The 24,726-nt window shown below is 42.1% G+C and overlaps 1 protein-coding gene across 50 annotated transcripts in view; it reads left to right on the top strand.

Moving 5' to 3' along the window:
* Sorbs1 (sorbin and SH3 domain containing 1) overlaps positions 1–24,726 on the top strand; it is a 233,493-nt gene that overhangs the window by 59,188 nt on the left and 149,579 nt on the right. For all 50 annotated transcript variants that reach the window (XM_076834760.1, XM_076834737.1, XM_076834754.1 and 47 more), the window contains exon 2: positions 6,145–6,233. The gene's annotated coding sequence lies outside the window, so the exon portion shown is untranslated. The remainder of the gene's footprint in view (positions 1–6,144; positions 6,234–24,726) is intronic.

Genomic DNA, 24,726 nt, shown 5'->3' with positions numbered 1-24,726 from the left:
TACAGCTAAAGAGAGGCTGTGTCTATACTTAAACCAGAACTAATAGTCTTTGTACCATAGCTGTGCCTCTCACAATTCAGGTCTTCAGTATGATGATGTTATGATGATGATGATATTAAAGCTGCCACTCCAGTTGCTTCTTATCAGTGTGCTTTGATAAACAAAGCTTACCAACAGAATATTTTCTTTCACAAGTGCTGAATGTTAGGGTTCTTCATGGAGCCATGGTGGAAAATGGAAATTGTGAGTAGAAAACAAGGTATGGAATTCAGTTGAGTTCATTGTGTTAATTGAGCACAGACTTTGGCCAGCAGGGATGAGTTAGATGGCATATTGGCTATCAAGGGATAGTCAGTTGAGGGAAACAGACAGATGAAAGATAATTTCATAATGTTGGGGTAAGAGTCATGATTACGGAGCAGAGAGGAAGGGCACCAGGCCCAACCTGGTGGGGAGGGGATTATGGGGTTGAAAGGGAGCTAACAGGTAGTGAGGCAGCAGAAGGAGGCTTTAGGCAGGAGAGGGCTGAGCAAAGATGTAGACCTGTGTGGTCCACAGAGCCAAGCCCTGAGCTCACTGGTGATGATGGAGGAGAGTGAGCTGGTATATTAGTGATGTGGCTTGAGGGATGAGCTTGGGTCAGATCCTTGAGTCTTGAGGTCATAGAAGGTCAGATACCCCTGTGAATATCTAAAGTTTTCAAATTGAAATGCTTGAATGTATGCAAAATAGGAAGGAGAATTCCAACTTGGGAATTGAATATCTAGGGGTGAGCACTGGGGTGAGCTAGAGGTATAGAGGGGGGGAGCTAAAAATCTGAGTAGCAGCAGGATTGAGAGGAATTGAAGCCAGAGATACCAGGAGACCCATTCCAGAGACCATGATGAAGTCATGCTTTGGGGAATCCTTGGGGGGCTCTTGATTTTGTGCCCACCTTCACCTACTTATCCTCCACCCCATCCCACCACTCATTGACAATTATATTGAGTCATGTGCTAGGAACTTTTTGTTTGGTACCAGGAATTGAACCTACAGGTGCTTAACCACTAGCCACATCCCCAACTCTTTTTTATATTTCGTTTAAAGACAGGGTTTCTCTGAGTTGCTAAATGCCTCACCAAGTTGCTGAGGCTGGCTTTGAACTTGTGATCCTTCTGCTGCAGCCTCCTGATCACTGGGATAATAGGCATATATCAGCACACCTGGCTATGCACCAGAAACTTTTGTAGTGCTGGGGTTTCAGCAATGAATAAATCGGGCAAGATTCCTGCCCCCCACCCTGTACCCATATATGGTTTAATAAGATAGTAATGGATTGTGATAGGTTCTCCTAGGAAAGTGACTCTTGCTGGTAAGCAGGTTAGGTTGTCAGTGCTGGGCTCAGTTGAGAGGTGATATTTGATCTGAGCTCTCAATGGTGAAAATGCTCTAGCCATGGCAAGAGTCAGGAAGAGTTTTTTATTTTTTTTTATTGTCAAGCAGAGAGACCAGCAAATAGAAAGAGGTAGTTTCTACAGAGCATACTCTGACTTTGTCAAAATGTTCTCTGGGGAACCGAATCATACAGAACAAGGCCCTGTGAGATCTGGCCCTACACTGTCTTAGGATGGAGGTGCTGCACAGAGCCGTCAGCTTGGGGAGGAAGAATGTATATCTTAGTGTAAGAGAAAGTATGAAGTCACTGTGAATCATTTAAAGTAGGCGTGCTTTATTATTTTTTTTAAAGGGAAGCTAAAATCATTTTGCTATTTTTCAACTAATTTTGTTGTACTTTATGAGCTTTGTGTCATTCAGGGAACTTGGAAACATTTATTCTCCCTCCTCCTGCTTTATCTATGGAGTAGGTGGGAGAGCTTTAAAAAGCTCCTGAAGATTCACTTTCCTTTGCCAGTGGTTGTGGTGGGAGGACAGCTGGGCCCAGGGACCAGAGGTAAGAGGTGTTTGGGAAGCGGAGCCACCTCAGCGGAGAGTACCACGGAGCTTCGGTGGGGTTCAGAGCCTGAGGATGTTGTCACTGATTTCAGCCCCAGTGGGATTTGTCCTGCAAATAAGGACATTCCTTCCAAATTCAAAAGAATGCCTGTGCATGCTGGGATTCATTTCACATACTAGGGAGTCATCTCAGATAACTAGTGTGGTATGATTTTAAAAATGAAATAGTTACTCTGATCTGTTTCCTTCCCAGTTGGTGAGCCTCAAGGCCAGCTGGGGATTTTCTCTTCTAGACTCTCTGGGTTTGTTGGTAGAAGAGTTAGAACTTGTGGAAGGAGAAGGAGAGAGTCTGTTGTGAGATCAGGAAGCAACTTGGGTCCTGAATTCAGGAAAAAAAAAAAAATGAGAGGAGCCAAGTCTGTGTTGGGTGGCATGAAGTTTGGGGTATGTTTTAAAGGAAACTAAAGAGTTTCAAGGTACAATTTTGGGATACAGTGATCTATAGTCAAACAAAGACTCCCTAATTTCAAAACAACAACAACAAAAAGGCAAAACAAATAAGAGCTGGATCCTTCTCCATCTTTAGGTTGGTGGAAAAGTAATGGAAAAAAATAGAAGTTGCCTGTGCCGTGTAAAAGAGATGCATGGTTGCTGGGTGCACATTGAACACGGGAGGGAGTTCCTGTTGATCCAGAGCGGGTTACGTGGTCAGGATTGATGTTTGGTAGGAATGAGGGTGGCAAGAGGTGACTTTCACAACAGCCAGTATTGCTCTACATCCTTGGGGTGGGATAGAGAAGAGGATGAAGATGAGAGAGGTGAGGGTTCAAGGTCTTTGGCAGGGTCTGAAACAACACTTGTGATGACTTTTGGCACATTGGGCCAGGGAAATGTCTTATTTTAGGCCAGGGTAATGGAACAACAGAAAAAATGAACAGTCCACTTTAAAAATGAGGGCCAGAGAAGGAGGCAAATTACTGTCTTGAGCTTCCCCTAGATTTCCTTCCCTTCCCAAACTCTTCCAATTTGCATTATGGCTCAGCTGGAGGTTCCTTGGGCTGGAGGAGATATCCAAATGTGTCTGTCTTCTGTTGAAGGATAGCATGGATACTGTGGGCCTTGTGATGGGGAAGGTTGACCTTGACCAGCTTTGGGTTTCAATGGGGCTGGCTGACTGAAGGTCGCCTGGTAGTACCTGGTGATGTCTGGGAAGAGATCTCTCTAGGCTGGTCCATTCAGAGAACCAACTTACTCCTGTCTGTCATCTTTGTGGTACGTGGCATTTACTTTGCCATTCTTGGCGTGGGACTGCTCAGGCTGTTACATGACCACAAAGTGGAAATCTGGAAAGAGAGTGTTCAGCTGACCTGGCAGCTTTCCACACATTGCATTGACCTTCAGTGTCCTGCCCTTTGATGGCCGGAAGGATCTGATCAGAGTGCTTGCACCTTAGAACTGTTCCTCGAAGGCCCTGTGATGACCAGACATCCTCAGGTCCTTTGTTCTGCCAGAGGAGCCTGCACAGGTATGTGAAGGCACTGATCTACTGCTGAGACTGCACAGCCCCCTTGTCTGGAGGCACTGAGGCTGAGTATAGGAGGCACTGCTGTGAACACAAAGGTCCCCTCCACTTACCCAGTTGCCATTCTGTTTTTAATTTATTTGAAATAAAAAGAAGCAATGGTTGTCATAATGCAATACAGAGTGGGTAAACATACTAAGAATATGCAGCTGCCCTCAGCCTGAATTGTTGGATCTTTCCTGGAGGATGGTTAATTAATGACCTCAGAGACATTGTTCTGGAGTTTCTGAGGCCTCTGGGTGAAATATACTCTTTTCCAAGTGGGCATCAAAATCACCTGTGGGAGACTTTTGACCCATTCTGGGGCCTCTAAACCAGAGTCTGTTTTAATGCCTTTGGGTCTTAGGAGGGTTTTTTTTTTTTTTTTAAGTTTTCCAGGTGGTTTTAATTTTTGGCCAGATTTGGGAACTGGCCCACCAGTTACGCATCCAGGGAAGCTCTTCTCTCTACCTCCTTGTTTCTTTATACTGCCCTCAAACTGTGAACCTGAACCCCAACCATGAAGGGGCTTTTACTCCTCTTCAAGCCCCTTTCCAGGCTACTTTATCCAAATTGCTTTTTTTTGACTCCATCTCAGTGGGGATCAGGGCTGGTGGCTCAACTCTTTCTTATACATGAAGAGAACTCCACTTGGGGATTTTTCTGTGGACGTGAGTGTGTGTTGCTAGGGTTTGAACTCAGGGCCTTGTGAATGTTGTGCCGATGCTCTACCACCAAGCCATATTCCCAGCCACACACAGGATTTTGATGGGTGGATATTCTGAGACATTTTCTCAGGAACATTCATTCTGGGGCTTGAATGCATAGTAGCTTCTGGCCGTGGAAATCCAGGTCCTGGGGTGGAGATAGGCAGGACCAATGACTAGTACAAGAAAAAAAAAATCTTTATTTACTGACTTCTCAGAGATCTCATAAAAGGTTCAGGATTTCTACCACCATGTTGCTTGGACCCTACAAATTCTGGGACAACATCGGTTGTCCCAAGTGAATTATAAATAGACCTTGCCAGGGAGCAGGGCTGAATTGGTTGAATTCTTGATATGAACACACAAGACATGCTCTGAGTGCGCATCAGGGCTGTGTATCAAAGCCCAGTAGATGTTGGGTGATGTGGCATAAGGCAAGGGGCATAAGCCCCACAAGGTAATAAAAGATCTGGACAAGATGAAATTGGAGGGGCTGCTCACACCTCCTTGCTTTTGCCTATATCATCGCATGGCCTGGGATCCCCACCTTCCCTCTACCATCTCCTTCATACCTGGGCCGTCCTATCCAATTTTAGGATGTCCTCTATGCTACGGAATATCTCTTCATCTCTGCATTAGGTGCTTCTGCTCAGGGCTCCCATGACACACATGCATGCCCAGATCATCATGTTCTCTGATTGTTTTGTAATTTGTTTGGAGTGTCTGGATGTGTCTTTAATTCAGACAGAGCAATGTAGGGGTCTTCCTCACTTGCGAATTTACGTTACCTCACACGCTGTCTGGTAATTACAGGGTTCAGTAAATATTTGTTGAGTTAATGAATTAGTGAATTCTTTGACAGAGTGATATAATTAATTCCTACCAACTTGAAGTTGAGTAAGTGGCTCACTTATTACAGTGCCAGTAGGTTATACCTGAGCTTATTTATAGTCTTATATTTAAGGTACTTATTAAGGGAGATTTTTCTAGCATAGTGTTCTAGATAGTTTGAGACATTAACTGAGCACTTTTGAAATAATGGCATTTGTGGGTAGTTCCCCCCAATTTGTATTTAAAGCAGTGAAATTTTTCATATTAAAAAAATAAACTCGTAGGGAACTGGCTAAAATTTACTCTTATATTCTTTGGTGACATGTAAAGGAATGCAAAACATTTTAGTTTTATACATTTTAGGTGTATCTGTTTTTAGTAGAGACTTATTAGTAGAAGCAACTGTTTCCTTGACGTTAATACTTCTCTTACAGCTAAGAGACACACAAGTATGTGCATGGATTTGTTTATCTTATATATATACATATTTTTTTTCTAGTAGCCATAGAATCACAAGTAGATAAAAATATTTCAGCATTACCAAAACAATAATGCAAAATCAGTTATAAATGACTGCCACAGTTCCTCTGTATATGTCGAGAAGACAGTAAGGAGCAGCCAAGCCTGCCTGTGAAGGGCACCTGCTGTTTAGCACCAGCTGATTGTTGACAGACACAAATATGGGTCATATTGACAGATCATCATTTTCTTCTTCCTCTTTCTCCTCTTTTCCCTCCTTCTCTTCCTCTTCCTTGTTCTCTGTGCTGGAAGTCTGTGACATACTTTCTGAACATACCCTGCAGATGACATTTAACACTTCTGTAGGCTAGACGTGATCCACTAGTTTATGATTCCTGTTGAAGATGATCTCTTAAGCTCCTTTTTGCCAAAGTTCCTGTCATTCCTTGGGAGACTATTTCTGTGGATGAACTGAAGATTCTTGTTCTACTGTGGAAAGTCAGGGTGGGGAAGGGAGTTGGCCTGGAAGAGGAGGATGGGGACTTTGAACCTACATGGGGTGCCTGGCAATTGGTGTTTAGATGGGTCCCCTTGGGGTAAGACCATAGTGTCTTTGTGATTCACACCAGGTATTTTGTATATTTGTCGTTACAGGAGTTGGCATCCATTGGAAGAGTTTGTGAAACCCCCTTTCTGCCCAGAGCTCCAGGACCAATGCATCTTCCCACCACCTTAAGCCACTGGTGAATATGTGTGTGTGTGTGTGTGTGTGTGTGTGTGTGTGTGTGTTCCTTCTGCTGTAGTAAAGGGAAATATTTTTAGTCAACTGCAGAATGTGATTTGAAGAGAACTCTGCCAACCTTCCTCTTAGAGGAGAAAGGACACTAGTCTGGGTCTATATATTTCTGGATTTTACCATTTTTACTGTGGTGAATTACTTAGGTGAATTTTTTTGACCTCTTAGGGTCCCTGAGAGAAACGTATCCTGCCCTGTTTACATTGCAGGGTTGTTTGCTTTGAAGACTAAAAGAGATAATGAATTTGGAAATGCTTCCAAGGGAGTGAAGTGCTGGGCAAGTATAAGGCCACACTATTTGGCTCTGAGATGTAGAGAAGGACAATTCTTTTTTTTCCTTCCACACTTTATTAATTTTATTAACACACTTTTTCAAGCTGGAATCCCATTTTAGCCAACTCCCAGCCAGGGGCTTCTTCCCTTTGCTTTTATAATGTTCATAGACGTCTTTACCCACTAATCCTGTGAGAGAGGGGAAAGCCAGGCACCTCTTAGTTAACCAGTGCATTAAAATGTGAACATTATTCTCATAGATGTATATGCTGGTAATGTGAATTTTACACACCTGTTTTCTTAGATCTCCAGAGTGGTTCAAGAGATTTATGTTTTCTTTCTTTTCCTTTTTTTTGTTTCTACCACTGTAGCTGCTGTTGTCTTGAAAGATGAATTAACTATATTACACAGTGACCTTCGTTTTTATTTGAGATCAGATCATTTCACAGTTAATAAATGTCCTTTGGAAAAAACTTAATTACTCATCACACCTGGTAAATATCTTGTTCCCGAGGTAGTTGAAAGAGACAAAAATATGTCCTTAGCATTGTGTTCAGTGCTGACATGAGGATACTTGGGGGCGTGATAGCTGGTCGATGCTGAAGGTCCTGTGAGCAGTGACCCCTGCATCTTGGCTCCAGCCCCTTGTTGGAAAGGGGAGTGGGCCTGTCAACATTTAATCAGCTTCCACCATGTGGATTGGGTGCTCTTGTGATCCAGTGAGACAAATCCCAGTGGCACGGTCACCTGGGGAGCTTGCAGGGACCTGCGGTTGGAGCAGAGAAGTAAAGGCAGTTAGGACAGACAGGCCCCATTTAGGAGCCCAACTCAGCCACAGAGGCTAACTGTCCGTACTGCTCTGTCTAGGTGTATAAGGTGAGCGAGGTGGACATTCTAGGTCCTACCTGAACCCTATATCTGATAGGCAGGAAGAGCTTTGTAGTTGGAGTCCCAGGGAAGCAGATGGCTGCAGGTGGCAGGACCTCTCATTCAGCAGACGTGTCAGTGCCTACTCTGTGCCAAAGCACTGCTCTGAGCACTGGGGATTTGTTCACCACATGAGGAACAGTGTGTCCATGCTTCCCTGAGGCTTAGGTTTGAGTGAGGCTGACAAACAAGAACGTGAGCTCCGTGAGGCCTGAGGTGTTTGCTCGTCTCAGTCGCTGCTGTATCTCCAGCGCTTTAAGAACACCTTGAACCTGATGGGTACTCACTATGGTTTATGAATGAAGTAAACAAATAACTAAATAGAAAATGTATTTTCAGGTAGTAATAAATACTAAGAAAAAATAAAACAAGGTGAGGGACTGAAGGGATTCTTTTTGAAAGAATAGTCCAAAAAGGCTTCTGTGTGTGTGTGTGTGTGTGTGTGTGTGTGTGTGTGTGTACAGGCATGAGCGAGAGAAAGGGCGCGTTTGGCTGAGCCATCTTGTGCAGAGACCAGCAGAGGTAAAGGAATCTGGGGACAAGTTTTTAGGCAAAGGAAACAGCAAGAGAAAAGAAAGCATTTTAAGGTAGGATGCATTTGTCATGCTAGAGGAACAGGAATGCAGGCAGTTTGGCTGGACTTGGGCTAGAGGTGGTTGTAGGGAGGGATAAAGAGATGAAATCACTTGTAAATGGGGCCCATATTGCACAGGCCATGATAAGGAGTGAGGATTTTACCCAGAGAGTGATTGGATTCCATTGGAGAAGTTTAAGTGCAAGAGCCTGTATGGTCTTCTGTGTTTCAAAATCATTCCTCTGGATTCTGAGCAGAGAATAGATTTTGAGGACAAGAGGAGAATCAGTGTAACCTCTAGGAGACCCTTGCAGTGGTCCAGGCAGGGGATAAGGGTGTAGTGATGACAGAATGATGTGAAGTGGTCACGCTCAGGGTATATCTTGAAGACAAGAGCCTCCTCAGTGGGATATGAGCAAAAAGAAGGGTCAAGGATGAGCACAGCATTTGACTGGGTAGATGATGTTGCCATTTGCTGAGATGGGAAACAAAGAGGGATTCAAGAGTTCTATTTAAGCCATATAATTATTTTTTAACTTATTATTTGGTACTGGGGTTTGAACTGGTACCATTGAGCCACATCCCCAGCCCTTTTTATTTTTTATTTTAAGACGAAGTCTTTCTGAGTTGCCTAGGGTCCCACTAAATTACTGAAGCTGGCTTTGAACTTGTAATCCTCCTGCCTCAGCCTCTCAAGTCACTGGGATTACAGGCGTGCGCCACCACACCCAGTGAGCCTTGTTAATTTTGAGAAGTCCATTTGTGTTCTTGTAGAGATGTAGAGTTGGCTGGGCCTGTAAAATGTTCCTTTGAGAGTCATCAGCATATAGATGGTAATTAAAACTATGAGTTTGGGTGAGATCATTTAGGGAGAGAAAGGAGATGTGTAGGTTTTTGACAAAGAAGGAAGGCAAAGGGTGGATTTTCAGATAAAATCCCTATAAAGAAATAAATGAAGTCACATACTAATTAATATATATGCTACGATTCCATTTTATGCAAATATGAATTATACAAATGAGATAATGTGATGTAAATGCAGTAATTAAAACCTCACCTTATATAAAAATTTGAAATACTGTGACAGCCTCCAAATCAAGAAAACTGGTTTTACAGTTGCATAGTTCTAAATCTGGTCACATTACTGAATTATAAACTGCATTTGTGCAGTTGGCACATGGCTGTGCCTTTGGCTGGCAAGCAGAAAGACTAGCATCCTTTGCCAATAACCTGTAAACGGCATTGTTCTTTATATGGGCTGGAACTTCAACAAGCTGTTTTGATGACTAAGTTTAATTCATTGTTCAGACATTTCAGATTTTTAAAAATCCTATAATTACATCATCTAAAAGTTCATTAACTGAAGGTTCACTCAAATGAAAAACGTGTGCACCAAAGGTTAGATGTGATAAACTTCTATGGAGGCCAAACCAGTATCATGCCTTGCAGGACTACAATTTAGAAGATCTTTAAAATATCTTCAAAATATCAAGGATCAATGTTGTAGGATAAAAAGCAGCCAACATGTGCCATGATGGTTGTAGTAGATGTAAGGCTCAGGTATCTCCCATAACCCCAACACCTCTGTCTGAGAGTTATGCACATTTTCATCTATTTCTGAGATTCTGACTTCGGATTCAGCTGCTCCTTGTTGGTTTTGCTCATTTCTAGACAAGCCCTCTCACTGAGCTTCTTCCCTGTTCTCTTTGGGCTCCTCAGTTTTCCCATTTCAAGCTTTCTGGTGAGTTTCTTTAGCCTTGCTTCCCAGCCCCCATAGACATTCCTACCATCACCCGCACCAAAGCCTGCCTACCTCCTGCTCTCTGCCTCTGGGTGCCTTTCAGTTTAGCTTCCCACACCCAGGGCATCCTCAAGAGTTCCTTCTTGGTAAGTATTTGGCTCCACCCATCCCACCTGGTTGGTCTACTCAGGCCTTTTGTGGAAATGTTGACAACAGAATGGGAAACCAGTACAGGCTTTAAGGGCAGGGTGATAAGTAGCATTTGTGGGCTGTTTTAAATCCCTTGCACAATGGGCAGCCCCTAACTTGCTTTTACATGTGTTTTAAGACCCCTGGATTTCAGTGAAAATACTCTGAATGGAACTTCTGGAGCATCTAATTTCAGGAACATGAGCATCCATTTTGTAGTGTTCTCTGTAACCAGTGGTTTATGGCACATGAAGGTTTCAGGGGAATGGTATTCGTGATGATTGACATCAACCCTGGTTTACATTTGTCTTTTTTTCTCCTAGAGTAGAACCTAAATTCAATTTTTAAAAATGAAGCTTACTAGGGGGAATATTTCTGCTCCCTGCTTCTTTCCTCAGTAAGTAATTTCAGGAATAAAAGGATAGGATCTTTCCGTGCTTTTAAATGGGGCATTTAAAAAATGGTGGTTTCCTCTGTAAGTTAAAACAAATAGGCAGACAAAACAAAGGCCAGGGCTTTGGTCCAGCACTAAGGAGATACCCAAGATGAGCAGCCAGTCGGGAGGGCAGTGGTATAAGAAGGAGACTGACCTCTCACTGTGTACCTCTTTGGACTTTACAATTTTTTGCATTGCTTACATATCATCTTATAAAAAGGATAAGAATAGTATCCCTTTTACTCTTAATTGACAATTTAGAAACAAATTTAAGTTCCTTTACCCCTTGGTCTGTTTCTGCTCTTGTTTGATGTGTCTTTTGATTAAGGCCATGGCCTGTTCACAATGTCCCCTTGTCTTTATTGGATCTGCATTTTCATGTTCTTTAGCATTTTAGGACTAGGATTCTTTAAGTTGAATTTCAAAATTTTTTATATATGGGAATATGTCCATTAGACCAAATTCTTTCTTTCTTTCTTTCCCCCCGTATTTCTAAAAGGATTTAAAGCTGTTTCTGGTCAATATTTTCTTTAGCTGCTTTAGGCAAATAAGAATTTTAAATGAGGTTTAGTTGCCATGAGCTGACCTACAAATTAAGCTATTTCAACTGAGCATCTTGCTGTGGCCTATTAGAGCAAAGTCTTATGACATTGTGGAATAGAATATGAGATTTGGTATCCATTGTGGTTGATAGTTTCTGACCCCAGAGTTCAGGCAAATTCAAAAGCAACCCAGGCTCATTTTCCTTGTCTTAAGAATCTCAGTTACTGTAAGAAAATGCTCAAAATGGAGTTAGCACAAGTTGTCACTTATCTGAAAGTGAACAGTACAATTCACTGTTTAGAAACTATGATGCTGAGCACCACCCTGCTGTTGAGAGTGGGTGCTGTTTGAGGGTAGCTTCTGCAGTGGTCATTGTCTAGAAATGTCTTTCTGGACTTATGTTATAAACCAGAGGTTTATAAGGTGTTGTTGTGAACTACAGAGAGGTGAAATCCATCTTGTGCAACAGTGACATTCCTAGGTGGTGGTAATTCTACGAAATGTACACATGTGATTTTGCACTGTTTTATCAAGCAGGAAGTTGTGTCACATTTGCTGGTCATGTGTAAAAACGAGATGTTTTCTCCTTTTCCATCTAGTGGCTATTGTGAATAAACAGAGTGCAATATATTTTTTGTCCCTACGTGTTTGGGGAAGTAAACATTATATGGTGCTTGGAGTTATCACTGAAACAAGGAGATTGACGTCATCTCCAATGATTACCGCATGTCATAGGACAAAATCATCCTGATTGTTCTACAGACCCATCCTGCAGTCTCCTTATCAACAGAGATGACTCAGTGTTTTCTCCACTCATAGAGAATGTCTCTGGTCTGCTGATTACAGCATGATTAAATAAAAACTGGTTTCTTCAGAGGCATGCTTGAAAAAAAAAGACTATTATTTGTGCATGTTGACTTAGCATTTTTGGAACTTCATGATTGTAATCAGCTAATTTAGTTCTTGAATGGGGGGAGGGGTCAGGAACCCCTTTAAGGTATATGTGCACATACAAGATTTGCATATGTAACTCTTTTTCATTTTTAGGAGGTGACACTCCCCTACTCAGCTATCATGCTTAGTCACACATACCATTCTAAATGTAGCTCTTCTGGAGAGCTCTCTGTGGCAGGCACCCACTCTAAGATGACTCTTCTGATTACACAGAGAAAGATTAAAGTATATAACTATGCTTAAGGAATTCTGACTTCCATGAATTTGTAGCTTCCAGAATTGTCCCAATATGGACTCAGATGCTGGAAATATGATCTTATATAAGTTGGTGATTGCTTTCATTTAAAAAGGAATCAGAGGCACCTTTACCATTATTGTTTTCTAACAGTTTTTTATTTCATTTTTTTCTCAGGTTCCTTTATTCCCTCTTCAACCCCCTTCTCTGGTTAAGAGAAAAGCTGGTTGTGTGTGTGTGTGTGTAGAAACACACAGATTGAGAGACTAGTGTTTATTTTCCAACAGAGTTCATGTCTCTAGATTTTTTTTTTGTTCCCTGAGTTTGTCATATATACAACATGTGGTCTTCCATGCCAGTTGCAAACTAACTGCCCAAAGACACTAGTATTTATAAGTTTTTGAAGTAGGTGCCAGAATTGTAAAAATCAGAAAATTTCACACAATTTGATTTCTAGCTACTCTTGAAAAACTAGAATGTCTGGCATTATTTGGGCCATATTCCCACGTGGGATGGTGGGCAGCAGTGGACCAGCATGCGTGTTCCAGTTCACTACAGTGCCACCCACTTGCTACCTATTTAGACCTAACCCCTGACTTACTGCTTCTGTTTAAAATCTTATCTTGAAAAATGAAGGGGTTTGAGGTTCAACAAAACATTTGGTGTCCTCCTTTTAAAATAGTGAAACTAAATTTAAAATATTAGGGAGCAAAATAGTAGGGGCAGTAGGATGAAACAAATATGTTTTGTTCCTTAAATATATTTGTGCATTTCTAACCCAGGGGAAGAAAAGAAAGCAATAGTTGTTTTTTGTTGTTGTTTCTAGTATTCTTTACAAATATCAAGTCATATTAGTTTTGAAACATATAATATACTTTGTATAATGTGATTTACTCATAAAATTACCATGTTGGAAGCATTTGTACAAATTTGCTAATTCTGTTTGCTCTTAAATATTTCCAGTTTTTTTCCTTTCCAATAGAAATGAACTATTGAACTTGAAAAAGTTGAACATTGTTTATCCCACTCCCCCACTTTTTATAATTAGTAGGCAGAAATATAAAACCGGAGAACAGAAGTTACCCACTTTTTAAAATATATTTTAATTTTAATTGACACATCATAATTGTACACATTTATGGGGTATAGTGTGACCTTTTGATGGATGTATACATAATCTAATGATTAGTAAAAATCTAGTAGTAATCAGATCCAGGTAGTTGGCATATTTATCCCTTCAGATATTTATCTTTTGTTTGGGGAACATTGAAATCTTCTCTACCAGGTATTTTGAAATAATCAACTAATTGTTATCAGTTAGCTGTTAAATAGTTATCCTACTGTGCTCTTGACCATTGGAGGTTACTTCTCCTATCCAACTGTACCTTGTACCCATTGCTGCCACCAATGTTTTAATGAGACAAAGAGTTGTCTGTTTTTGGGAGGGCCCTATGACTTCCGAAGTGTCCAGCAGATTATAGAAAAGAAACTTAACAAGGAAAAGCCAACAACTCAACCTGAAACTTGAATAACCATGGAAACTTAATCCAAATCATTCCTATTTTATGAGTTGTCATGAGACGCGTTTCTATTTCTTCCGATACTGCACTTTCTGTCCCAGAATTATTATTTTAAATTCTGATTTGTTATACATGATGGCAGAATGCAATTCATTTCATATTACACATATAGAGTATAATTTTTCAAGACATTGATTGTACACAAAGTGTTTTCATACTATTCATGTCTTATACATGTACTTAGGGAAATGATGTCTAACTCATTCCACCATCATTTCTATCCCCCTGCCCCTACCTTTCCCCTCCCTCCCCCTTGCCCTATCTAAAGTTCCTCCATTCCTCCCATGCTACCACCCCCAATCGCCATTATGCATCTGCAGCCTCATATCAAAGAAAACATTCAGCTTTTGGTTTTTTGGGGATTGGCTTGCTTCACTTGGTGTTATATTCTCCAACTTCATCCATTTACCTGCAAATGCCATGATTTTATTCTCTTTTAATGCTGAGTAATGTTCCATTGTGTGTATATACCAAAGTTTCCCTATCCATTCATCTACTAAAGGGCATGTAGGTTGGTTCCATAATTTAGCTATTGTGAATTGTGCTGCTACAAACATTGGCTGTGTCCTTGTAGTATGCTGATTTTAGGTCCTTTAGGTATGAACCGAGGAGTGGAATAGCTGGGTCAAATGATGGTTCCATTCCCAGTTTTCCAAGGAATCTCCATACTGCTTTCCATATTGGCTGCACCAATTTGCAGTCCCACCAGCAATGTACGAGTGTGCCTTTCCCCCCACATCCTCACCAACACTTATTCTTGTTTATATTCTTAGTAGCTGCCATTCTGACTGAAGTGAGATGAAATCTTAAGAGTAGTTTTGATTTGCATTTTTCTAATTTCTAAGATGTTGAACATTTTATCATATGTTTGTTGATTGATTGTATATCCTCTTCCAAGAAGTGTCTGTTTAGTTCCTTGGCCCATTTATTGATTGGGTTATTTGTTTTTTTGGTGTTAAGGTTTTTGAGTGCTTTATATATCCTAGAGATTAATGCTCTGTCTGATGTGCTTGTGGTAAAGATTTGCTCTCATTCTGTAGGCTCTCTATTCACCTCACAGATTGTTTCTTTTGCTGAGAAGAAGCTTTTTAGTTTGAATCCATCCCATTTATTGGTTCTTGGTTTAATTCTTACGCTACAGGAGTTTTATTAAGAAAGTTGGGGCCTAATCTGACATGATGGAAATTTGGGCCTATTTTTTCTTCCATTAGGTGTAAGGTCTCTGGTTTAATTCCTAGGTCCTTGATCCACTTTTAGTTGAATTTTGTACATGAAGAGAGATAAAGAGGTTTAATTTCATTTTGTTACATGCGGATTTTCAGTTTTCTCAGCACCATTTGTTGAAGAGGCTATCTTTTCTCCAATGTACATTTTTGGCACCTTTGTCTAATATAAGATAACTGAAGTTATGTGGGTTAGACTCTGTATCCTTCGTTCTGTACCATTGGTCTACAGGTCTATTTTGGTGCCAATACCATGCTATTTTAGTTACTATTGCTTTGTATTATAGTTTTAGGTCTGGATTAGTAATGCCACCAACTTCATTTTTCTTGCTAAGGATTGCTTTGGCTATTTTGGGTCTCTTATTTTTCTAGATGAATTTCATGATTGCCTTTTCTATTTCTATAAGGAATGCCATTGGAGCAGAATCATTCTTATAAATCTCTGAAAATGAAATACTAGCCAGGATAGAGATAGCATATCAGTCTTTTCATTTTTAATTTCTTGGTTTTGGGGTGAGAACTCAACAGACTCTTGGTGTGACCTGGAGAGAGCATGAGAAGGCTGGAATTCTCACCTTGGTCACCCGCCAGGCCCTGACTTCCACCTACCCTAGAACAGCCAACGCTCTCTGGGTTTTTGTGGTTTCTGATATTAAATGAGACTCTTCACAGTCTAGAATTCCCCTGTTGATTCACATGCAGCCCTCACTCAGTGCCGGGAATGAGTTATGGGAAATTTGGCGCTCTGGCTATGCAACAGCTTCTGCAGGGCAGAGAAGCGGAGTCCCAGTGAATGCCATCATTCATTCCTCATGCTGCCTATAGTAAACACTGAGAAATACTGAATATAGTGGGTCATGTGCCAACCAGATCATGGCATAATGCTAAACTAGCTGTACTGGGAGAAAATTCTATGGTAAATGGTGCAAAGGTGAACTGGGCAGAAGGTTATATATCTTTGTGACACTCTGTATAGACCTTTACAGGGCTATATGCTGACCTACATTCACTGGGGCTTATGAGACTTCAGTCACCCTAATACTTGAATTTTTGCAATCCTGGGTGATACTTTTTCTTTATTACTTCATGGTTGGTTCAGAGCCAGTTGCATACTATCTCTTGGCCATGGTAAGACAAATCATTAATCAGGACAAAAAAAGAAAAATGGCAGAGAGGGTAACATAACATGATATAGAACATGCTGAACAGAGGTTGGCAAATGAGGGCTACTGAGGGTGATTTACAGTGGGCCTATGTCAACAGTCATGGGCTGAGAGCTTATGATGGCACTTAAAACATGGAAGAATGTATTTATATGCATACATATAGTACAGTATTTCACATGCTTGTAGTCAAGCTGTTGTGTATATATTTTATACCAAGTATATTGTGTTTGTTTTAGGAAATCGTTTCCAAAATAAATGCACTAAAATGACTCAGTACTGCTTGGTTGGCATTAAATGGGTTGTATGTGTAGGAGCAAAGGAGGGGCCAAAGAGCAGGCTTGCAAATGCCTTGCCATTGTGTTTTAGAAGGGATCTGCATGCAGAATTGTAGGCTGAATTCCTGGTTCACGTACCTGATGGTACTGTGTATTTACATCTGTCTACATTGCCTCTTCAACATCTAATTCATTGACTCATTTACTTGTTGATTCAGCCAATATTTATAGAGTATCTAGTAGTATTTGCATAATGCTTTTTGGCATGTGGAATACATCCAAATATCTTATCCTCCCCAAGGGTGCTGATCTTAGAGCCCAGCACATATGTGGGCAACAGCTCCCATTGATGTATGACTATAATTTCTGTTTCTTAGTAAAGCCTTTCCTTTTATTTTCTTTTTTACTTGTGAACAGATAGCCGTGGCTTAGGGCCATTTAGGAAGGAACTTGGGACAGGTGGGCAGCAGGGTTGCTATGGGACTTGTGCTGGATGGTCATTCTCATGAACAGCGGGGGTGGGAAGCATCTACTGAATAGGAGAGTGGGGTGGGTGGGATGTGGTTGTGGCTTTGAGGAAGATGGAAACTATTTGGAACAGCTGACATGGGTGGGGCCCAGGAGCTGAACAAGAGCTGAAGGCGAGGTTTTCTGGGTGCCTGAGAGAAACCCTCCAGGTCAGCAGGTGCAGCCTGGCTGGGCAAGGCAACAGGTGGAGACAGATGAGACAAAAGGAGAGGGCTGGAGACAGGGGTTGGATGTTTGCTGGGTGTTGACATAAGTGGCCTTGGTGTAAGAACCCTTTCTGACCCTGAGAGTGTGGCCATGTAGGGACTTGTTGAAGTGACCATCAGAAGTGAGGGGCCTCAGGGATGCTGGGCAGTGACTCAGCATGGCTCAGAAGCCCTTTATCTCTTGGCATGCTGCCCACCATGCGTACCCTATTGGGCCATTTTTGAGTGTTTTCATACATGCTATTTCTTTCTCCCTCTCTTTGGCCTAATTGCCTCTTCCTTCAAATGCTGGCCTGGGCATCTCTCCTGGGAAGTTGTTTCCTATTGTTTTCTCTGCTCTTGGACCCTTCACTGTGTCCACACACAAATCCTATGCTGTAGAGGCTTGTTTATGGGTCTCTGGCATTTGTGGGCTAGAAGGTTCCTTGAGTGCACAAGTACTCCCTGGTACCTGGCAGAGCACCTGGCACACAGAAGGTTGAGCCAGTACTTGCTCAATGGAAGGATAACTGCTCTGCTGCAGTATTGCTAGCATAACAGAATGTCAGGATCTGAAAAGAATTACCAGATCAGCTAGTCTCACTCATTCATTTTATAGTTCACAGACTGCTGTGTCTAATCTGATGTCACAGTTTGTTCCAGGCAGAGAAAGGACTCAAATTCACCTCCTCTGACTCCCAATGCCATGTTCTTTCCACTACGCCACAGTGGCCTCCAAGTGTCTTCGAAGTGTGTTGTGAGGTGGCAGCCCTCTGCCTTGGCTTAGTGCCCAGTGACAGCCTGATGTCACCGTTCTTAGTGTTATGTTATCAAATTTTTCTCACAGGGAGGAAAACCTTGTCCAGACGCTGCGAGAGCTTTTCTCTGCGTGGTGCCAGGGTTCCAGCAGCCTTACCTCACTGTTTCCCCTTCCCTTTCCGGGTTTGTCCTAGTTTATCTTTGGATAGGGTGAGCATCAGCAACGGTTTCTAAGTAAATAGAGGAATTGTACATTCAGTGTTTGTGGTTTCAAATAGTCGGTGCCTTTTGCTTTAGCCTGTCCCTTTCTGGCACTGTCACTGCTACTCCTGTCTCCAAATTGCCTCAAATTAGCATGTGTTAAAGACTAGTAGTGCACAATGGAAATTTCCTTCTCAGGGAAGGCAGAATTGTTAGAGCATTGAAAAGGGAAGCCCCTGTCTGAACCATTTTGTCAGTAGGGAAAACAAAAATCTGAATCTGTTGGTTTCCACATCCTATCCTTAGAGAGGCACACTAGTTGGGGGTGTGTCGAAATCCCCGAAACTTCTTTCTGAACTTTTGGGTAACACTTGCCTTTAGAATGTGTTGTTTAGAGTTAAAGTCTCAGCATGATTGAGGGTGGGGTGTGGCTCTTCCCTTTACCACCTGTCCACAGGTGACACAGTTTCGTGAGGTTGGTTCCAGGTCACAGCGGATCATCTGAACCCTTTCCCCATCACCCTTGATCCTGAGTGCTCAGGGTCAGTCTGGGGCTGAGCACTGGGGAGGTGGTGACTGGTGTGAACTTTTGGGTTCTTCTGTTAACTGATCAAGTAGTCCATGGCTAAAACTGCCCACTGTGGAAAAAATACTCTGGAGAGCAGTGTTCAAGTGCTTTCCTGTGTTAAGGAGCTCCACAACACGGTTTCCCCTGAACAAATTTGTGTTCCTCTCACTTTTTTTTTTTTTCCTCCTCCCAAAGTAGGAAGGAACTATATGACGTACAATGTCCCCTTTAGCTCAGAAATCCTGCTGCTTGGAACAAGTCCAGTGTCTGGTTTTAGGGATTTCTGAAGCCACTTTGGACCTCCTTGGCTTCCAGCCCCAGGGGAGCCTCTGATCCTCCCTGGGCTGGTCTTTAGTTCCAGGCACGGAGCTGGAAGTGTATCAGCCAAGGATTTGAACTGTGTCAGGAAGTATTTTGATTTGTTGTATTCTCTGCTTGGCATCTACTTATTTCCTTCAGGGACACCCCCTTCCTTGGAAAAAAAAAAAATAACTCCTAAGATGCTTGTCTGACTGATGAGCTAAGAAGGGTTCCCACCAGGTGTTTCCATGCCGAGGTCCGGGCTTGTCAGTCACAGGTCAGTGGGTGGGAAGGGTACTGCCAAGCTTAAAGTGCTCCTGAGGTTTTCTTCCCCTCATTGTGACGGTGACAGTCCTGAGACAGAAGCAGCTTTGAGTGCTCAGGGTCTTGACATGTAGGCATTTCTTTGCTGTCAGCCATCACACTGCTGAGCTGGACTTGAAGGGTGGCTTCTAGGGGCTGGCCTCCCTCAGGCCTCAGCCCCTCACTCTCCTCTAGGCATGTGCGCCTGGGAACTGGTTAGGGATGGCAGAGTTAGAGGGGCTCTATGGAGGGCAGGGTACCAGGGCTCTATTGGGATCCCATCCTGAAGATTTCTAAGGATCATGATAAGGACCCTAACACAGCCAGGACGGTACCACTGTTTCCAGTAGCCTCTTCAGGAGGCTGTTCAGGTTATTGGTTTATGCAAAGCCTGTGGTCAACCAAAGTACTCCCCCCTCCCCCTAGTTTTCCCCTACAGCCTGTAGGTTTTCTATGTATTCATCTTAAATTTTATATTGTTACAATGATATTAGGCCTAAGAATATTTTAAAAAATCATTTTCCTTATAATATTACAGTTTTAGAAAAAAAAATCATCTTATTGGATTTTGTGGCCTATGAAGAACTTTTAAAATCCAGCTCTTGGCATCTAACAAAGTGGTGATCCCTCCCTCATTTTGTCTCCTCTAGGCACAAGTTGTTGACCAAAATGTACACACAGGGAGACGTCCATTGCGTGCAGCTGGATGGTGATGCTTTGGGGATGGTGGTTTAATGACCTGTGTATACATGAGCTTAGTTGCCTGTATTCTTTCATCATATTCACAGGGATCTCAAGGGGACTCTGTCAATGTCTGGCTCAAGTGAAGCTACACACATCTGAACTACTGGTTTAATAAATAAAACTTAAACAAGGGAACTGATTGAGTTGGTATTTGTTTGTGGTGAACTTGTTATTTTGTGCCAATCACTGTGTTTTTTTGTTTTTTTTTTTTTAGACATTCAACTGTTTAATTCTTCAAGATTCTTTTTAGAATCCTGATGCCAAGCAAACTGGTGGATGCTTCTGGAGCCTTTCTTTTGTTAATTAACTCCTCATCTTTCCCCACCATTCCTCTGCTCAGCAGGTTTTGGAGGATTACCGACAGCCACCCATCAGTGACAGTCATATGTTCCTTTAACTGTCCATCCGTGTGCTTCACTTGAGCCTGAAAACTCGACAGGACTCAAAGCTGCAATGGCGTTCCTTCTAACTCTGCACCTGTCTTCTGTTTCAGTCCCCTTTTATCAGAGTTGCCCTTTCCAGAGAAATCATTCTCTTGGATGGAGGAGGTGGGAGCAGTGTGTACTGGTTTCTCTTATAGTATTATCCACCCCAGGCCTGCTACCTGCTTTTCCTCTTGCTCTGATCATACCCTTAAGACAATAGCAACAAAATAAAACCCCCAAACCCTGTCCCCCCAAAGGGTTTTTACATTTCTCACATGTTTCAACACATCCCAGACCTTAGCCTTTTGAACAGTCTTCTGGCCAATAAATGTTATTGTCCTTTGTTCATCTTTGACTCTGTTTTCCTTCTTGTGGCCCAGACATGCAAACAGAACATTCCAATGCTCGGAATGCTTTGCAGCCTTTTAAAGAACTTTCCAGGCTCCTGACTTCCCCACCCTCATTGGACCACAGAGTTTTTCTTCAAGTTCAGATAACCTCTTGCCTTTCCAAGAACTTTGCTTTACACCATCCGGTTCTGTCTACTTTTATGACTGGCTTTCTGGGTAGCCTGGCATAACCATGCAGGACCAAGGTACTGGTGCATGACAGGACTGAGCCTTGCTTATCACCCAGAACCCGCCCCCCACCCCCACCACCGTCCTTATTCCCCAAGAGACCATCTCTTCAGGACTCCCACCCAGGGCAGGGCTCAGCTGGAATCACCCGTATCTCTGCTAAGGTTAAATGTCTGGAGCATTGAGGCCCCTCCCTGAACCAGGCACAAGGCCAAGGCCACCCAGCCCCTAGGTCAGAGACCAAAGGGAAGAACAGGTCAGGGATGGGCTGGCAGAGAGAACAGCCACCTGCTGGGAAATAGAACATTTGGGGAAGGAAGAGGGGAGTGTGGAATAGAAAGTCCTTGATGACTCTGAAGACCCTCAGGTCTGTAGTCTGTGGTTCTACAGCTCTGTGTGGGGCTCTCTGAGAGTCACTCATTCTATTTTGGGATGACTAAATCCAAAGAGGAGCATTGCTCTGGTGCCTGTAAGTGCCTCCCATTTCCTCATTTGAGACTTGCCTTTCCTGTGGAGAAAAGCACCTCAATTCCATCATTACAGATTCAGGATCATTAAGACCCGGGCTGGATTGAAATTTATCTCTTTATTCTCTATGGAAAAGGATTTAAGGAGAAAAACAGTGAGGGATGTTTGATTTAAGGGAAGCTTTTTAAAGAACCCACTTTAGGAATGTACATTTGCATACAAACAATGAAAGTGCTAATTAAAATGATTCTCACATAGTCCTTTCAGCAGTGCAGAGACTGCTGCTTGGCAACACTTACAGAGTGCAAGTGAGTGTAGTTGGAAAATAATAAGATTTGGCTCCATCCACCTAATCAACTAAGACAGATTGCATGCCTTTTATTTGCAAGGCACTGGCTGGAACCACTGTGGAGGGAGGTCAGAGCAGCAAACCTAGTGCTTGCCCTGTCGGGGTAACTGTCTAAGGGGTGTCCTGAGAGGTGTCTCTGCTGGGACAGTCCAGGAAGAGCCAGGTCGAGTTGGTCACCTTAATTACCTCAGGAGTTGAAAGGTTGGTAGGAATGAACTGAGTACCAGAAATGTCCTGTTGGCCACACCTGCTCACATTGCTTTAGAAGGTTAGCATTCTGACCTGTAGGGCTTATTCCCCTTCAGATTGAGTAGTCTAATTCCCTTTGGAACTGTAGCCCAGCACGTAAAGTATTTCTGTCATCATCACCCTTATTGGCATCAGCTATCGCTGGGCACCTGCTGTTTGAGCCTGGGACTGTGCCCTGGGGTTGATGCAAAACCCCTTCAGCTCCTGGGGAAACAACTGCCACCTTATCTACCCCCACCCCCGAAAAAAAAGTATTTTAAAACACAGAGCCTGGAGCCCAGTAGATGTAGAGATGCAGAGTAAATATTTTTAGACTGAAGTTTATGAACTTAGAGTTTTGAGTGCAGGTTGGGAGTTACGTAGACTCGGTTTTAAATCCTGGCTGTCTGCTACTTACTGCCTGTGAGCCTCATTTCCCTCGTTTATGAAATTGGAATTAAAATGAGTAGTCATAGTACAATATTAATATAATGATGATGATGAGAGGCCGCATAACATAATGCATGGTGGCCTCTACTCTGGAGTTGAATTGCTGAGGTTCAGATGCCACCTACTAGTTCTATAAGCCTGGCAAGTTAGTGACCCTCTCTGGGCCTTAGTTTTCTTATCTGTGAAATAGGGATGATAATAGTACCTTTGTCAGAGGATGGCTAAAAGGATAAATTATAAAGCACTTCATACCTGGCATGAGGATGTTCTATCAGTGTTTGCTAAGACTTCAAAACTGAGAAAACATGTATTTTATTTTGGCTCTTTTTAGAATTCCTGAGAGGTTTGACACCAGACAGGTATCCCTCCCCAACTCCCCGTCCCCTATTTGTTGTTGCTGTTTTTACATTTGGGGGGGGGGGAATGACATTCTGATGGGTTAAAGTGGTTTGCTGAAGGGAATGTGGCTAGTGAATGTGGGAACTGGGACCAGAGCTCTGGTACTTGCTGTAAAAGTAGCTGCAGGTGCATTTGTGGGCATAGGTGGGCATGCATGAAAATATTCACCCTTTAATCCCACGCATCTGGAGGCAGGTTAGGAGTGTGTCCCTCTCTTCTGGACTACCTCCCCTGCTGCCCTCGTTCGCCTGTGCTGCCACCCTGTCCTACTGCTGCTGACATTCTCTGCCAATTATGGCTTTGAGTTTGTGCCCTCGGTGGGGTCTCAGGGACTTCTTAAGATAGCCAGTCTAAACCTCTTCCAGATTCTGACAGTCTGCTCTCTGGCTGGACTTCCTTTGGAAACCAAAAGAGTCTATTGCATGTCGATACCTGATTTCAGAGTCCCTTAGAGGAACTGTTTCCTTTCAGGGAAGCCCAGGCTAAACAGGAAGTTTCCTTCTCCCCGACTTTTATATTTAGGGTTGAAACTCATCATTGCTTGTGAGAAACTGAATTAGGGAATTGTAAAAATGGTTTTAGAATACTTGCCGATCTCTTATCACATAGGCAGATATCTTTAGAGGATTTTGTGTTCACAAACGTGTACTTTTTAAAAATACTGCAGTGTGAGGGGTTAAAATATAAATATTATCATATATGAGCAATGAAAGGTGCTTTGGTACTTAAGTCCTATTTTTGAGCTCTGGAATTCAATTCCTTCCTGTTGCCAGCTAAACCTGGGGCTGATGTATTAGATGAAAATATATTCCTATCTTCAAACGTGGACAACAGGACATTCTGTCCTCCAAATTTCAGTGTTTGAATTGGGTGTTGCAGGAAACTTGGCACCCTCTATTCCTTTTCAAAATAATAAACAGACATGATGTGGCTTCATGTTTCATCTGATGGGGCTTAGATACTATTGCCTCATAACGGCTGATTCATAGACAAATGGGAACTAATTATAGTAGCTTAAAAATAATATCCCTGTTTAAATTTGGCAAGGCAAGATGCCGTGCATGTTTTGTAGGACATGAGAGCCTCTCTTTAGTAGCATGGAGGTGACATACCCATTTCTATTTTAGCCACATGGTGGTTGTGTTTCTTTATTACCTGCCATCTTTATTTTTTTAGATTTCTGGCATTTTCTCATACACACCCCATGCACAAATATTGATGCGCCTCTTCCTGAAATCTACACAGGGAAGTCTTTCCTGCTGTCTGTTCACTTCATTTAAAATAAACAACTGTCTTATTTGAAGAAAGTGGGTAGCATATTTTTTTAAATTTTTATAATTAATTTTTTTGTTATAAATGTTCAGAATGTCTACGATGAAAAATTGCAGGGAATTTTTTTTAACTTCTTTCTGTGGGAAGAATAGAGGATTTTTTTCATAGAGGGATTATTCCTGATCATATTTATTCTACCTACCCATTCCACTGTGAATTAGATTAGAAAACATTTTTAATTTGTTTTTAAATTTGCTTCAAGTAGATTGATGAAACATTATCATGAGCAAAATTTAAAAATTAGGAAAACATTTGCAGTGAAAAGTAAATCTCCCATATCTGGGTCTGACTTTAGAAACAATCCTGGGTACTATTTTCTTGTATACTATCCTGGAGACTTCTCTTAGCATTTAGGAATATGTGTTTATCTTCTGCACACAAATGACGTCATACTATCCACAGTATTTTGAACTTTGCTTTTTTTGATTATTTGTAATCCTGGAGATCATTTCACATTGCACATTGAGCTTCTACATACTCTCTTACAGCTAGCTAGTTTTCAATTGA

This window comes from Callospermophilus lateralis, chromosome 15 (genome assembly GCF_048772815.1).
Source record: "Callospermophilus lateralis isolate mCalLat2 chromosome 15, mCalLat2.hap1, whole genome shotgun sequence".
Lineage (NCBI taxonomy): Eukaryota > Metazoa > Chordata > Mammalia > Rodentia > Sciuridae > Callospermophilus > Callospermophilus lateralis.
The sequence above is the reverse complement of the archived record's forward strand: the minus strand, read 5'-3'. Positions and strand labels throughout refer to the sequence as shown.